This window comes from Zootoca vivipara, chromosome 2, assembly GCF_963506605.1.
Source record: "Zootoca vivipara chromosome 2, rZooViv1.1, whole genome shotgun sequence".
Classification (NCBI taxonomy): domain Eukaryota; kingdom Metazoa; phylum Chordata; class Lepidosauria; order Squamata; family Lacertidae; genus Zootoca; species Zootoca vivipara.
The window spans coordinates 49154476-49168789 of record NC_083277.1 but is presented as its reverse complement, the minus strand read 5'-3'; the positions used below and the strand labels follow the sequence as shown (position 1 = coordinate 49168789).

General features: G+C 43.1%; 1 protein-coding gene across 1 annotated transcript in view; it reads left to right on the top strand.

Moving 5' to 3' along the window:
- Positions 1–14314, top strand: part of ATP2B2 (ATPase plasma membrane Ca2+ transporting 2) — a 377201-nt gene that overhangs the window by 134137 nt on the left and 228750 nt on the right. Inside the window, exon 3 of the mRNA XM_060271474.1 lies at positions 13514–13605. The gene's annotated coding sequence lies outside the window, so the exon portion shown is untranslated. The remainder of the gene's footprint in view (positions 1–13513; positions 13606–14314) is intronic.

Here is a 14314-nt window from a genome sequence, read left to right as displayed (position 1 = left end):
TCCTGTCCCCCACAAACAGTACTTCTGTCTTGTCAGGATTCAACTTCAATCTGTTAGCCGCCATCCAACCTCCAACCGCCTCCGGACACTCACACAGGACCTTCACTGCCTTCACTGGTTCTGATTTGAAAGAGAGGTAGAGCTGGGTATCATCTGCATACTGATGAACACCCAGCCCAAACCCCCTGATGATCTATCCCAGCGGCTGCATGTAGATGTTAAAAAGCATGGGGGAGAGGACAGAACCCTGAGGCACCCCACAAGTGAGAGCCCAGGAGTCTGAACACTCATCCCCCCCACCACTTTCTGAACACGGCCCAGGAGGAAGGAGCGGAACCACTGTATGACAGTGCCACTGGCTCCCAACCCCTCTAGACGGTCCAGAAGGATGTTATGGTTGATGGTGTCAAAACTGCTGAGAGATCCAGCAGAACTAGGAAACAGCTCTCACCTTTGTCCCAGCCCGCCGGAGATCATCGACCAGTGCGACCAAGGCAGTTTCAGTGCGACCAAGGCAGTTTCAAGAAGGTTCCCCAATTCTCATTATCTCCCCTCTCCTCTCCTTAAGCAAAGAGTGAAGTTAAGAATTCCCCCACCCAAGTCTGATCTGGGACCCAACAAAGTCTTCTGCTGCTCTTTTTCTATGTTTTTCTGTATGTATTATTGTTTCTTTATGGCTGTGGATATTTCAAGAAGTATGAATGCCCCAAACATTGAATTAGCAGCACCAACATGTCTGGATTGTTTTTGTTGTTGTTTTAAGCACAACAGCAGAGGATTAAGCTTCATTTACGGGTTTTTTTAAAGCCTGTGTTCTGCTTCAGCAAAAAAGATAAACACCCAGGATTCTTCGGTACTCTGCAGATAGCATTCTAGACAACCTCAGATTATAGGGCCAAATGCAGAAGACTGTAAGGTCTATTAGAATAATCACCAGAAAGAAAGGCTGGTGTGAAGCTGCAAAGGTTTTGTTCAAGGAAGATTCACACCACCTGGCCACCTCTTATTTATTTCAAGGTTAGAAAAGGACAACCTCATGCTCTCCCCAAAAGGAATTATGGAGGTGGGCCATGGCAGTACAGAAAGTTAAGCCCTTGGTCCTTACTGTCAGTATTTCCAATTAAGGACCACTGATTCCTTACATCTCCAAAACATCGCCTCTGAGAGGGAACATGTACTGCTACATTTATGACATAGCTAGGATTGCACAGAGATGCCATTTTGTATTAATCCTGAATCAGCTCACCCACTGTTGAATCCTATGTCCCCTTACAGACTGTAAGTCTGGCAGCTGCTTGTGTTCTCTATCAGAAGTGCTGTGGGTTAAACCACAGAGCCTAGGGCTTGCTGATCAGAAGGGCAGCGGTTCGAATCCCCGCAACGGGGTGAGCTACCGTTGTTTGGTCCCAGCTCCTGCCCGCCTAGCAGTTTGAAAGCACATCAAAAGTGCAAGTAGATAAATAGGGGGGAAGGTAAACGGTGTTTCTGTGTGCTGCTCTGGTTCACCAGAAGCGGTTTTGTCATGCTGGCCACATGACCTGGAAGCTGTACGCCGGCTCCCTCAGCCAATAATGTGAGATGAGCGCCGCAACCCCAGAGTCAGTCACGACTGGACCTAATGGTCAGGGGTCCCTTTACCTTTACTTTTAATGAACATGTGTATATTCAAGTTGTTCATCAACCAAATTCAAAGGCTCTAGAGCAGGCATCCCCAAACTGCGGCCCTCCAGATGTTTTGGCCTACAACTCCCATGATCCCTAGCTAACAGGACCGTTGGTCAGGGATGATGGGAATTGTAGTCCTAAACATCTGGAGGGCCGAAGTTTGGGGATGCCTGCTCTAGAGCTACTCTGAAATTCAAACCAATATAGTTTTGCCTGCTTTTAAAACAGAAGTTTTAGGAGTGTCAAACTATTTCACAGTTCATCTACTAATCAACACTAAGAGTTGGTGAAAACAGGCATGTCTTGATTATAGATCCACCTACCCTCAAGTGTCAGGACCTTTCTGAGAACACCTAACAAATCTCAGCATGGCAGAGGCACTTACAATCTTTTGTGTGTCATAGGCTAAATTAATCACTGCTAAATTAATTTCTACGCATGCTGTAGAGGGAAGTAAGGGGCAGATGGGGCTCGTCTACCTGAGAAGGTAACCCATCTCGGAGAAGGAAAACTCTGATTCTAACTTCTGCTGCTTTATGGGATATCATCTGCAGAAGAAAAGGCTAAGGAATATACTGTCATGAACTGGCAGGATTTCGGGGAGGAGGAAAAGGAGGAAGAGGATCCTGGTGAGGGGTGCAGCTGGGAGTGGGTCACAACGCAGCAAGCTGGGGATGGGGAAGGGGAGGTTGTTGTAGACAATACTCATGGGGTGACAGAGGATGATGAGGGGGCAGGGGCTAGTGCGCAGAAGCCGAGCAGTGGGACCCTTCGCCAGAGCAAGAGAAGCCCCCAACCCCATGAACATGGTGGGTCCTAAGACGTAGGGAACAGCAGGCGGGGCACTCCAGGAAGCAGAGGCAGGCCAGAGCCTGCAGCCTAGTTCACTAGCTGGCCATGTGGGGAAGGAGGCATGTGATTCCTCAGCTGGGGCAAACTGAGAGCAGGTGAGGGTCACTTGCCTCATCAAGCCCAAATGCTGCAATCAGCAGGCACAGTATAAGAAGGTAGCCGAGCTGGTGTACTGTGTCTGCTCAACTGCCCATGTTGGTGGACCTTGCCTGGGATTCTCCTTGGACCTTCACGAGTTTCTACTTTGAGATTGACTGCTGAGCTACTATCTTGGCTTGCTTGGACTGAGCCTGGACGGCATTTCCTGATCTTTGGACTTGGCTTATGTGGATTGGCTTCTGGACTTGGCGCACTCTCTGCCAGGTAGGCCAGGGGATCAGGACATAATCCCTACACAAATACAGAGTGGAGTCCTGTACTCCTTGTATGCCTCCTTCTGGCAACTCCTGCAGCCAAGCTGGTGCCAGATGTATTGCTCTCATTTCCTTTGGACCACAGGGATGGGAGGTCTTCTCATTTGGGCTACCCAGGACCTTCCAACAGTCTGCCCATGTTTGTGCCCCAAGGAGGTCACTTCAGTGCTGCTTATGCAGTGGTTTGACTTCACCCCCAGAGGCACACTTCATTGTCTCTCAAGACAGACAGATGCCAACAAAAATGTCTCGGCATCTGGCCATGAGATTTCATACACAATCCTGTTTCTTTTTCTTTTTTCATTATGTTGTATAATGTTTTCTGTTTCTTCTTCCAAGCACCTTTTCTATCTTGGGGATTGAAGCTGAAATCCTATAGTTTGGTTTGGCATGGGTTTTGGAGAAGGGTGGAGAGGAGTCACATTCTGCTCTGCAGCATTGCTGATTCAAATCTGATGGAAAGTATCATAAATTAAAATTGGGTGATTTGGACTCTTAAGGATTTTGTCGTCATGTTTGCTTTTTATTCTAAAGGGCCATGAAAACAAGAGCAAATAGCCCGTGTCACCATGGCTTCTCCTTGCTAGGCTAAGTGTTTTAGAAAGCTTTCTTATACATTAGTACTTGGGTGGTTTTTTGTTTGTTTGTTTGGGCACGAAACTCATTTTTTCAGTCTGATGTCAGTTCAGGGTAAACTACAGAAGGACAAATAAGTTATTTTTAAAGCCTTCAGGAACTAAGCATTCAGTTGGATGACTTCAGTTAATTTGGGAGAGAAAAGTACATTTTCTATTTTTATTCCTTCAAGTTTGCATGATATTTCAGAAGTCACAGAGGGAAAAAGCCAGTGTTCTTATTCATGGAATCCTACAATGTTCTTTTAGTGACTGCTATTAATACTCTCTGTAATTCGTTTCCCCCCTCCCTTGCAGATAAGTTTGCATTAGAAGACCAGATTTGAGTTGGCACGGTAATAATGGGCCTATTCAGTTGTTAAGGGAAAAGAGCTTGTTATCAAGCGCTAAACTGTTGCTAGAGCCTTTGATTTATTTGTTAATCTTTGGTAGTAAATACTTGTCCTAGTTCAGCAAAATGCTTATGAAGTAAATATGTTTCATGTTTGGTCATTTACAACCAGTAAATTGAAATTTAACCCGGTATTATATGAATAATTTATTATTTTTATTATCTGTAGTGCTTGTGTGTGTGTGAGAGATTGTGCTTACTAGTACAGAGTACCATCACTTCTTTTCTGGCTGCCCTTGGCAACCATTTTGTTCTGGCACCTGAGGCAATTTTATCAATATGAGTACCAGCACTTTATTTTCTATTTTCTACCATATAAATCACTATTCAACTGATATTTATCAAAACAACAGGAAGAGAGAACCATGCTACATTGTTAATTAATTTTGCCTGCTCTTTCATTTTCTATTAAACTGTAAAATACTTATATGTTGTTGAAGCAACATTATTGATAGGGTGTTGAGGTGATACGAAAGCTTTTCTAAAATAATGAATTGCACACAACATCGCAGTGACTTGTACCTTTATTTGCTTTACCAGAATTAAAATTTGAGATGTAGCCTGGAAAAGAAAAAGGTGTATTATGATGGAAACTGGAAAGAAGACTGATTCTAAAATAAGGAACAAGGGCAGGGCAGTTCTCAATACTGTTTTGTTTTCTCTCAAAATATGCTTATGTGTACATTTTCCTAGTTGGGCTATTTCAATTTTACTTGTTACAATAATCATTTTAAATATCCTTGTACATTTTTTCCTCTGTAGTGTAAGTAATATTGAAATTAATATTGATTCCATCATTTCACACATATTTATTATTGTGCAGATGCAATTGCTTAACCATGGTTAGCTCCTTCTTCCGCCTCAAGTGCTAATTTTCCGAAACCTTCCCTGCCAATTCTTAGTCATGACAAAACAATATGACAAAACTTTTTGCACCATTTCATTTCTGGCAGCCACATTCATTTCATTTTCCATTTGTTACTGTCTTTTTCAACTATTCGGCCTGATAATGGGACTAAGACTGTTTTAGTGACTGGTAGACAATATTTGTCTAGAACAGCCTTCCCCAATCCAGTGGCCTCCAGATACTATTGGACAATAACTCCTATCATCCCTGATGATTGGCCATGCTGGCTTGGCCTGTGGAGAGTTGCAGTCTAAAACATCTGGAGGATGCCAGGTTATTCAAGTCTCCTCTGGATATTGGCAAAGGCAATATCCCTGTTGATTCCCTTGAACTGCTCAGTGACCTATATTTGAGAAAGTTACATTGAGAAGCATGACTCTAGGGACAACTTTTCACTCATGAAATACTGGATCAAATAATGGACTGGCTCTGAAATACGTTAGTAGTCCAAAGATATGCTGTATCATTGGTATATGAGGTCAAGAGCAAAGACATTTAAAGACCTTGCTTTGGAGGTAAGGTTAAAGTAACTATCAAGTTCCAGATTGGTAAAGATGCCCAGGATATTGATATTAGTAAATACACTAGCAAGGTGTAGCTTGATGTGCTATTTATACCAAAGGTGAATTTACCCTGCATTCATATAATACATTTTTGTGCTGATTTTATCTGTCCTGTAGGGACAACAAATAACCTGAAGTATATAAATAAAATTAACAGTTTTTTAAATTAAATGGCAGGGTCTTGATGCATATGGACTGGTTAACCTTTAAGAAAAAGGAAAGAGAAGTGAATACAACAGATGGCTGTTTCTGACTATTGACTTAGTAAAGGTAAAGGGACCCCCCCCAAAAAATGCAGAGCAGTGTAGGTAAAGGGACCCCTGACCATTAGGTCCAGTCATGACCGACTCTGGGGTTGTGGTGCTCATCTCGCGTTATTGGCCGAGGGAGCCGGCGTACAGCTTCCAGGTCATGTGGCCAGCATGAGAAAGCCGCTTCTGGTGAACCAGAGCAGCACATGGAAACGCTGTTTACCTTCCCGCTGTAGCGGTACCTATTTATCTACTTGCACTTTGACGTGCTTTCGAACTGCTAGGTTGGCAGGAGCTGGGACCGAGCAATGGGAGCTCACCCTGTCGCGGGGATTTGGACTGCTGACCTTCTGATCGGCAAGCCCTAGGCTCAGTGGTTTAACCCACAGCGCCACCTGCATCAGTGTTATAATTTAACAGGCTTTTCAATACAAAGGGGAGTTTACAAAGAGTCAAAATAGAATGAGAATACATTATTTCAGGGAAATTCATAAAAACGGCAGAAAAATAGAGGCCGTAAAACTCTGTGATAAAAACTCATTGGATGGTAAAAAGCCAGGAAAATAAAAAAGGGTTTTACTTGATGCCAAAAAGGCATTAAAGCAAGCACCTGGCAAGAGTCTCCTGGGAGAGAGTTCCTAATGATATAATCATTTAGTGAGTTGGTCAACTGTATCATTCTGCAAAGCAATGAGAAGAATTTTAACCACTCTCCTGCTTCCCCAGATGCCTGAACAGTAGCAGGAGCATAAAGATTACTAGAATACAAAGTAGTTGCATGTATAGCTCTACTTAGGTTAAAACAAAAATTAAAAAAAATCCTTCCAGTAGAACCTTAGAGACCAACTAAGTTTGTCATAGGTATGAACTTTCATGTGCATGCATACTTAGGTTACCACTTGGTACATGGACAGCTGTAGTAATCTCAGCATTCCTATGCTGAAATGGTAGTGTGTGGGTGGTGGTCAGCCATTTAAAGAGCGTTGGGGAACCTGTGAACCTCTAGAAGTTGCAGGATTAAAACTCCCATCCTCCCAGATCATTGGCCATGCTGACAGGGGTTGATAGGCAGCTACAGTCCAAAGACACCATTGGCTTCCTATCCTTGCCCTAAAGCAATAAATCTACACAATATTTCTGACATGGGGTGGAAGCTTCACACAGGCAATATATAACAAATTCTCTGAATACTTACATAATCATATCCCTCTGAGCAATTTGCAATAGCAAGGGCAGAGCTCTCTGGAGAAAAGAACATCATTTTCCCAAATACAATACAGTATTCTATACATTGAATATTTTGAATTGCAGCTCAGTTCTGCTCTTTTGAAGAAGAAGAAAATATATTCGCCAAACAGGTTATAATAGTGCCCCCATCTTGCGGATGCAGGTTAAGTGTGCACTGTACAGAAATAATTTACATGCATTGAGGATTGATGGCCACCAGGAACACACTTTCTGCACAGTGCATACTTTCCCCCACAATGTGGGGGCACTATTAAACCCTGCAGGAGGATTGTTTAGAAAGTTTCCACTTCACCTACCATATTTTTGTCCTTTATGCAAGGGACGCCACCACTTTCTGCTGTAGTGGTTACAGTGGAATAATTACTAGCACAACAGAATCACAATACCACTCTGTACTTTAATTCGGTATACCCACAGCAGCAGCATGTTTTTGTACAGTATTCCATTAGTTCAAATATCCTTATCCAGCAGTTGTAAGGCTGTAAGTTGAAAATACAATCATACATAAACGTTGCAGGTCTTACATAGATAAGGAGTGCCACACTCTTTCAGTTGTTCCACCATCACAAGCATTTCAGTTTGCACAGTGGAATGATCATAGAGTTGTAGAGTTGGAAGTGACCCCCAAGGGTCATCTAGTCTAACCCCTTGCAATGCAGGAGTCTCAGCTAAAGCATCCATGACAGATGACCAGCCAACCTCTGCTTAAAACCCTCCAAGGAAGGAGAGCCCACAATCTCCCGAGGGAGTCTGTCAGCTCTTTCTGATGTTTAATCGGAGTCTCCTTTCTTGTATTTTGAAGCCATTGGTGATCTCCTCTCTCTTCTCCCCACACACTGTTTTGGGTTTTTTCCAGAGCCTGCAGAGCCAATTTGGGGGGACTTGGGATGCACAGGGGGAGGAGAAGGGGAAAGCCCCATTGCATAAGCACGGTTCATTGCACCGGCTCCCTCTAGAGCCCCTGCTCAACTGCATCCAGCGCATAGTGCTTTAAACACTGTACACAATTACCTTGGTAATTCTTACAGCCCTGTAAAGTAGGTCAGTGTTACCATTCTTAGATTATGATGTGGGGTTAGATGAGTTTGGAGGGAAAAATCTGCTGTAAGCATGGGGGCAGTGATGGCTGCATGCATTTTAAACTAATGCAAAGAATAAATAATTCAAAATTCAAATGTCACTGTGAATGCCATTACTTGAATGTGCTTCTAATCTTTATTTAATCTTTATTTTTACAATCTTGCCACCTTGTGGTGTGCTTTGGCAATGAAAGTTTGATTTAAATTCCCTTTTAAACTTGATGCATTTTATAATGCAATATGCAAATGACAGGAATAGTCCGTGGAACATACTGAGAAATCTGATCATGAAGAGTGTGATTTAGTTTTCTCTGCTCTGCCTTTAGCATATTGTATTTTTGGAGTAGTAAATAAAATCCTGTTAACTTTTTTTTTTAAAACATACTTTTTATTAATTTTACAAAATACAAAAAACAAAACAAAAAACGGTACATACATAAACACCTTTTCCACCTCCTTCCTACCCACCCACATGGGTCCTCCCCTGCCACAGAAGTATCCCATGTATGTGAACAGTCAGAGATGGTCCATTTTATGCTTGGATTTCTGTCCTCCTCCCCCTCCCCTGACCCCAAAGCCCCCCCCTGCCACCAGGGAGCTCCAGCAAACCAGGGCAGTACGCAGGAGGCCATCCATCCAACCATCTATTGTCATACCAAAAAAAGAGAAAAATAGAAATAGGAAAAAAGAGAAAAAAGAAAGGGCAAAAAAAGAGAAAAAAACAATACAAAACAGAAATTTTTTTCTTACATTCATAATTGTAAAACCATATTTTGTGGGCTTCCCCACCCACCCCTTCCCCGGTTTTCATCCCTTTTTTATCATCTGCAACAGTTTCTTACTTTATAAAAATACACCTTTGTATCTTATACAACTTATAAATCAATTGTTAACATTTTCATCTAATATTCAAATCACTGAAAAATCAAACTCCCATTTTATCTTCCCGTGCCTAATTTTTACTCCCTCTATAAGCCTCCATATTTTCACATTTTTCCAAAATCCATTCACTTTTAAAACTATAACTATTCTCAATTTAACCTTACATCCCCGATTACCGGCTCCACCCCCCCAATCCAGCAAATTCCATAATCAGCAGACCAGTTATAAACCTGTTAATCCATCCTTATAATCACAACATCACTTTCCCTTCACCCCACCCCCTGTTTACAGTCTTTTGCCATCCAGGCCACCATACAGGACCCCTGAATTTCTTCTCTTCTCTGCATATTTTTTCCTTCTTCCCTGTGGGCGTTCTGGAGTTCCAGTAATACCAATCGTGCCCCCCTCAAAGGCAGGGCACTCCATCCAACTTTTTGTAGAGTAAAGTCATCATTTTTTCGTGGTGTGCTTCATTTTGTGTTGAATCATCACAGTCCTCATCTTCATCTTTTCCTTCCAAATCACAGTCACCATCATTGTCATTCTCACATTCATCTTTTTCAGTGTCAAAAGCTTCATCTTCTAAAAAATCATATTCTGCCATCACCATCTGAAATTGTTGCTGTAACTCTCGTGTCTCCTCTTGACATAGTTCTATTCTTGTTTCCCACATTAAGGTCAAAACAGACCGCTGGAACTCAGGGGAACACTTTTTTGTTGACATAGTTCAATCCTGCCAAGGTCAAAACTTGTCACGTGGGGTGGAATATGATCACAGTTTATTTTCTCGACTCCATTTTAACAAACTGGCTGCATTCTTCAAGTCTTATTAACAATAAAGTTCGAACTCACATTTCACAAACATTTAAACCAAAAAAGAAATTCCACAAAGTCCAGAAATACAAAGTGAAATAAAAATTGACTTATAAATCCTGATCAACTCACTGGGTTGTCTGGGCTGCCGGCTCCCGAGGAAAAGAAAGGTTTTTCTTAGTCTTTACCTCTTGCTGCAGGGCACTCACAACCACAGTCTCTCTCCCCTTTCACCCTGCATCAAAGGGGAGATTCTCTTTGATGCCTTTGAGGGATCCTTTTGAATTGCAAATCTTCTGTTTACGGCTTCGGGTTTCTATTTACTGTCTCTTTTGTTGCCGTGGGGGGGGGGTGGTGGCTTCCTCTTTTCTCCCCTCTCTCCCAGATCCAAATTGTTTTATAATCCAAATCGTGAGGTTACTTACAATCTTGTTTCCAATCGTTTTATTTTCGGAAGAATCCAGCGCTCTCCGCCTTCGGCTTGAAGCTTCTCCCTGCTAGAATAACGTTGCCGCTCAAAATGGCCCCCACGACTTCTACCCTCCTCGCTCCGGAGCTCTTATTAGAGCTAGCCGAAGGGTTGGGGAGTCCGGATTGGGGCTGTGCCGAGCAAATTTGCCCCCGGGACGCCCTTCCCGAGGTTCTAAGGGGCGCAGCGTCGCTCTCGCTGCCCTCCCCACTCCTAGCAGGGACGGGCCGTCTCGGAGACGAGACGAAACCCCGCCGATCGGCGCTGGCGCTGAACCCGGAAGCCCCAAAATCCTGTTAACTTTTAATTTCCTAAAACAAAATACTGTTGCGTGACGCCAATCTTTGAGCAGCATGAAATTCCAGGAGTTCCATGCGTTTACCTAGGTTCTGTATTTTCTTTTGGGAATGAGGCACAGCAGAGACAGTGGTGTCTTTATGATATATGGTTTATTTACACATATATACAACCTGAGGCTACAATGGAGGGGGGCACAGCATCAACACCCCAAGAGGGTCTTGCTTTTCCCATGGCTGCAGTCTTGGATTCAACAAGAAATCAACCACCGTGCTCTGACCCTCTGTCCAGCTTTTGCCTTTAACAGCCTGCAGCCTCCCCCCCCCTTCTAGGTCACATCATGGCCAACCCCAAAACTCCAAATCAAACTCTAACTTTGTCTTCTACCTCCAAGTTGGAGGAGCAGCCCCACCCATTTGCTGTCTGGCCCAGAGTCTTCTCTCCCTGGAATTCCTAATGGCTCTTTACTTTTCCTTTGTTGACTCATCTTCCAGGCAATTACCTCATGAGGAAGCTGGCCTGGCTTATATTTTGACCATTGCTGGATCCAGGGGTTTGGGAGGCTTGATTAAATTCTAACACTTACTGGGTCCAGGAATTTAGAAGTGTATTGTACCCACAAACTCAAAACAATACTAAAATACCAAAACTAAGTAATAAAATGAATCCTTTCTCCTTGTTGATGGGACCATGTTTATTTGAGGCCATTTAAAATCTATACTTTCTAGTGAATGTTCACTCCCTCCACCATATGCTCGAAAGAGCCAGCAACTGATCTGTGGAAAATTGCAGTATGGATGAACACACAACAACAGGGGCTTTGTTTCTAGCTTGGGCTTCGTTTGCAGCATGAATATCACAGCACCCTGGTATATGATGATGTCATTGCCATGCTCCAGGGCTTTTTATTTCAAATGTGAAATGAAATTCTTAGACTCACTGAGAATGAAGATTAGATCAATCAGGCTAGACTAAGTAAACCTAGAAAATAAAAATGCTAACTAAATGAAAATGAATGAAAAGCTGTTTTGCACACAATGGCAACCCAAGCACAGAAGTGTCCTGTATGCTGTACTTTCTAAGAGCAGACAGAAGATACCAGTAGGATAAGTCATTGTCCTCACCCCTTTCCCCACTTCCATTTCTGATGGAAAGTAGAGTCAGCAGAGAGATTGTTGGACACTTTGATTAGAACGTGTCTGAATGAAAGTGTACAGCATCACACAAGAGAGCTTTGGGTGGGAGGAAAGAGGTGTTCTTCTTCTTTTGTTATCTTTGCTGTTGTATCATGCAATATGATATAAATTCCATTGTCTCTTGAGCACGGTGGAATCTGCTAATTGATGGAGAAAATAGACACTGATTAATGGGCAATTGGCAGCAGCCAAAAAATATCCGCCCCAAAGCATCTGGAAGTTACACCCATCTGCAAGGGGGCCTGATTGAATTTGCTGAGAAAAACTGGATTTTGCTGTGCTCGGACCTGTTAGATTAAAGGAGGATGCACTATTGGAACTACTACTGTTTGTACTTAAAATTTATTGCCAACTATATGCTGGGCGCTGCTGCACAGAATATGGCGCTGGCCCAGAGGGTATAACCCAGTACAGTACTGTTTTGTGTGTTTGCTTCTGTTCCCCAGCAGTAGTTCCCCAATCGGTAAAACATATTTATTTTGATCTAGATTATTATTATTATTATTATTATTATTATTATTATTATTATTTAATTGCTGCTCGTTTTCTTAATCACTACTCAAGTTTTAACTGGTGCTGTTGAAATTTAAGGGGGCATTTTATACACCACTTCAAAGGGGCAATTACACCTTTAAAAATGGCACACAAATCAGGAAATAAAACAACATTATACATCGTTTTGTCAGTTTGAATTAAATGTTGCTAATTCGCTTTAAAGCATTGTGTTGGGGGCATGCTGCTCAAAAGTCCCTGGGGTGTTCCTGACCAGAGTTCCCGACTCTGACCACTGCCAGACAAGTCAGCAGTGGCTCGCTTCCTATTACATGCACTCCTTTGTTCGTGGCTTGCCATTATGGTTTGTTTCGGAGAGAAACAGTGACGGCCAGTGAGGCGGCATGGGGTAGGGCACTGTTGCCCCGCACACTGCATTGGGAAGCTATGAGTGCCCCATCTGTTCTGCCTCACCAGCTGCTAGTGGGGCGGGGGGGGGGGGGACAAACCATGAGTACTGATGTGCTGTAATGACATGGTAGCCTCTGGTTTGTTTCTTCTTCTGCAGGGGAAAGGAGGGAGCAGGGGCGAAGCAACTAATAAACACTTTAGCAGTGAAGCGTTGTGTGCAAACTGGGCCTATAATCTTCACATGTAAGATAATTCTATAATTCTATCAGATTTCTGAAAGAGAGCCAGCAGGCTGAATATCCCAAGCCTTGGGACAGGAGAAGTGTGAAATGCCCTATACTAACTTTGCAAGCAGGTTTGATGCTTCAGATAAGAGATTGAAATGGACCTGAAACTGGAGCCAGTGAAATGGTGGCATCAAGTCAGATGTTCTGCATCACTACCAGCAAAGAGGAGGAGGAGACTCAGCACTGTTATTTGATAGAAGACTCACATCTCCTATAACATCCAAAATGTTTTAGCCTCTTTTCATGCTGTTTATGTCGTGTAAATATTAATGCAAACAATGTGGGAGTGGGAGTGAAATCAAATGCACATTCTAGATGATGGCATTACTGTACAATCTGATGAGAGTAAGCAAAAACTGATTTTTACATGTGAAATTCAAATATTTTTTATACGGAGGGGGGAGACTTAAATGTCTTAGGAAGCATACCTGCTATAAAAGCTCAGTGAGATTATACAATGTTCAATGGGCAAGACTGCACATTTTCTTGCATGTAAGGTATAACTGAGACATTAGGAGAACCCTTCATGAATCTATAACCATACATATATCATTAGAATCTTATAAATTCCGATCTGATATCATATTCTCCTACTTCACTTGTGTCCTTTATAGCTTGTCATCTTGAATCTTTCTGTTGTTTTTTTTCTCCTCTCTCCCCAGTTGCGACATCAAGATTGATTAACCCTAGAAGAAGCTGGTGATGTGACTCCAGTTCCAGTTTATCAACTCATTTCTAAGGTTAAATCAGCACTGTGAGTTTTGTATGATGTTCTCAAAGCATTCTAAATAATCTTAAGCTTATCTATTAAGCTTAAATAATCAAGTTTCATTGATAGTGAAAAGAAGCCAGTCAGGCAAATGAAAATGGGTGTTTCATTATAATCCTGAAAATATTTGGGAGGAATGGAACACAGCAGTGTGGCAGTTGTTCCATAAATATAGAATCATAGAATTGTAGAGTTGGGAAAGACCCCAAGGGCCAAACAGTCCAACCCCCTGCAATGCAGGAATCTCAGCTAAAGCATCCACGACAGCCATCCAAACTCTGCTTAAAAACCTCCAAGGAAGGAGAGTTTGCAACCTCCCGAGGGAGACCGTTTCACGAGCATTTCAGCTTGCCAAATTGAGTGGCCCACTTTATCTCACCCTGTGTGCTTTTCTGGAGATTCTTCTGACCCCACCCCAAACCAATGAGGAGGCATATGGGGATAGGAGTGGGGAAAGCCCCTTTGTGCTAGTGAATGTCCTTGCATGTGTTTAGACTAGTGGGACCTGTTAACTGAATCCAGGGCCGTCTCAAGCACGTCGTGCGCCCTGGCACGGAGATCGCTCCGGCGCCCCCGCCCCGCTCCGTTTCTTGTCGTGGCTGGTGGGCGGGCGCAGCGCGCAGCATGGTTTCCGCGCGGCTCTGCTGCACGGCGCCCCCCTACCGGGCTGGCACCCTGCCGCCCCGCGCCACCC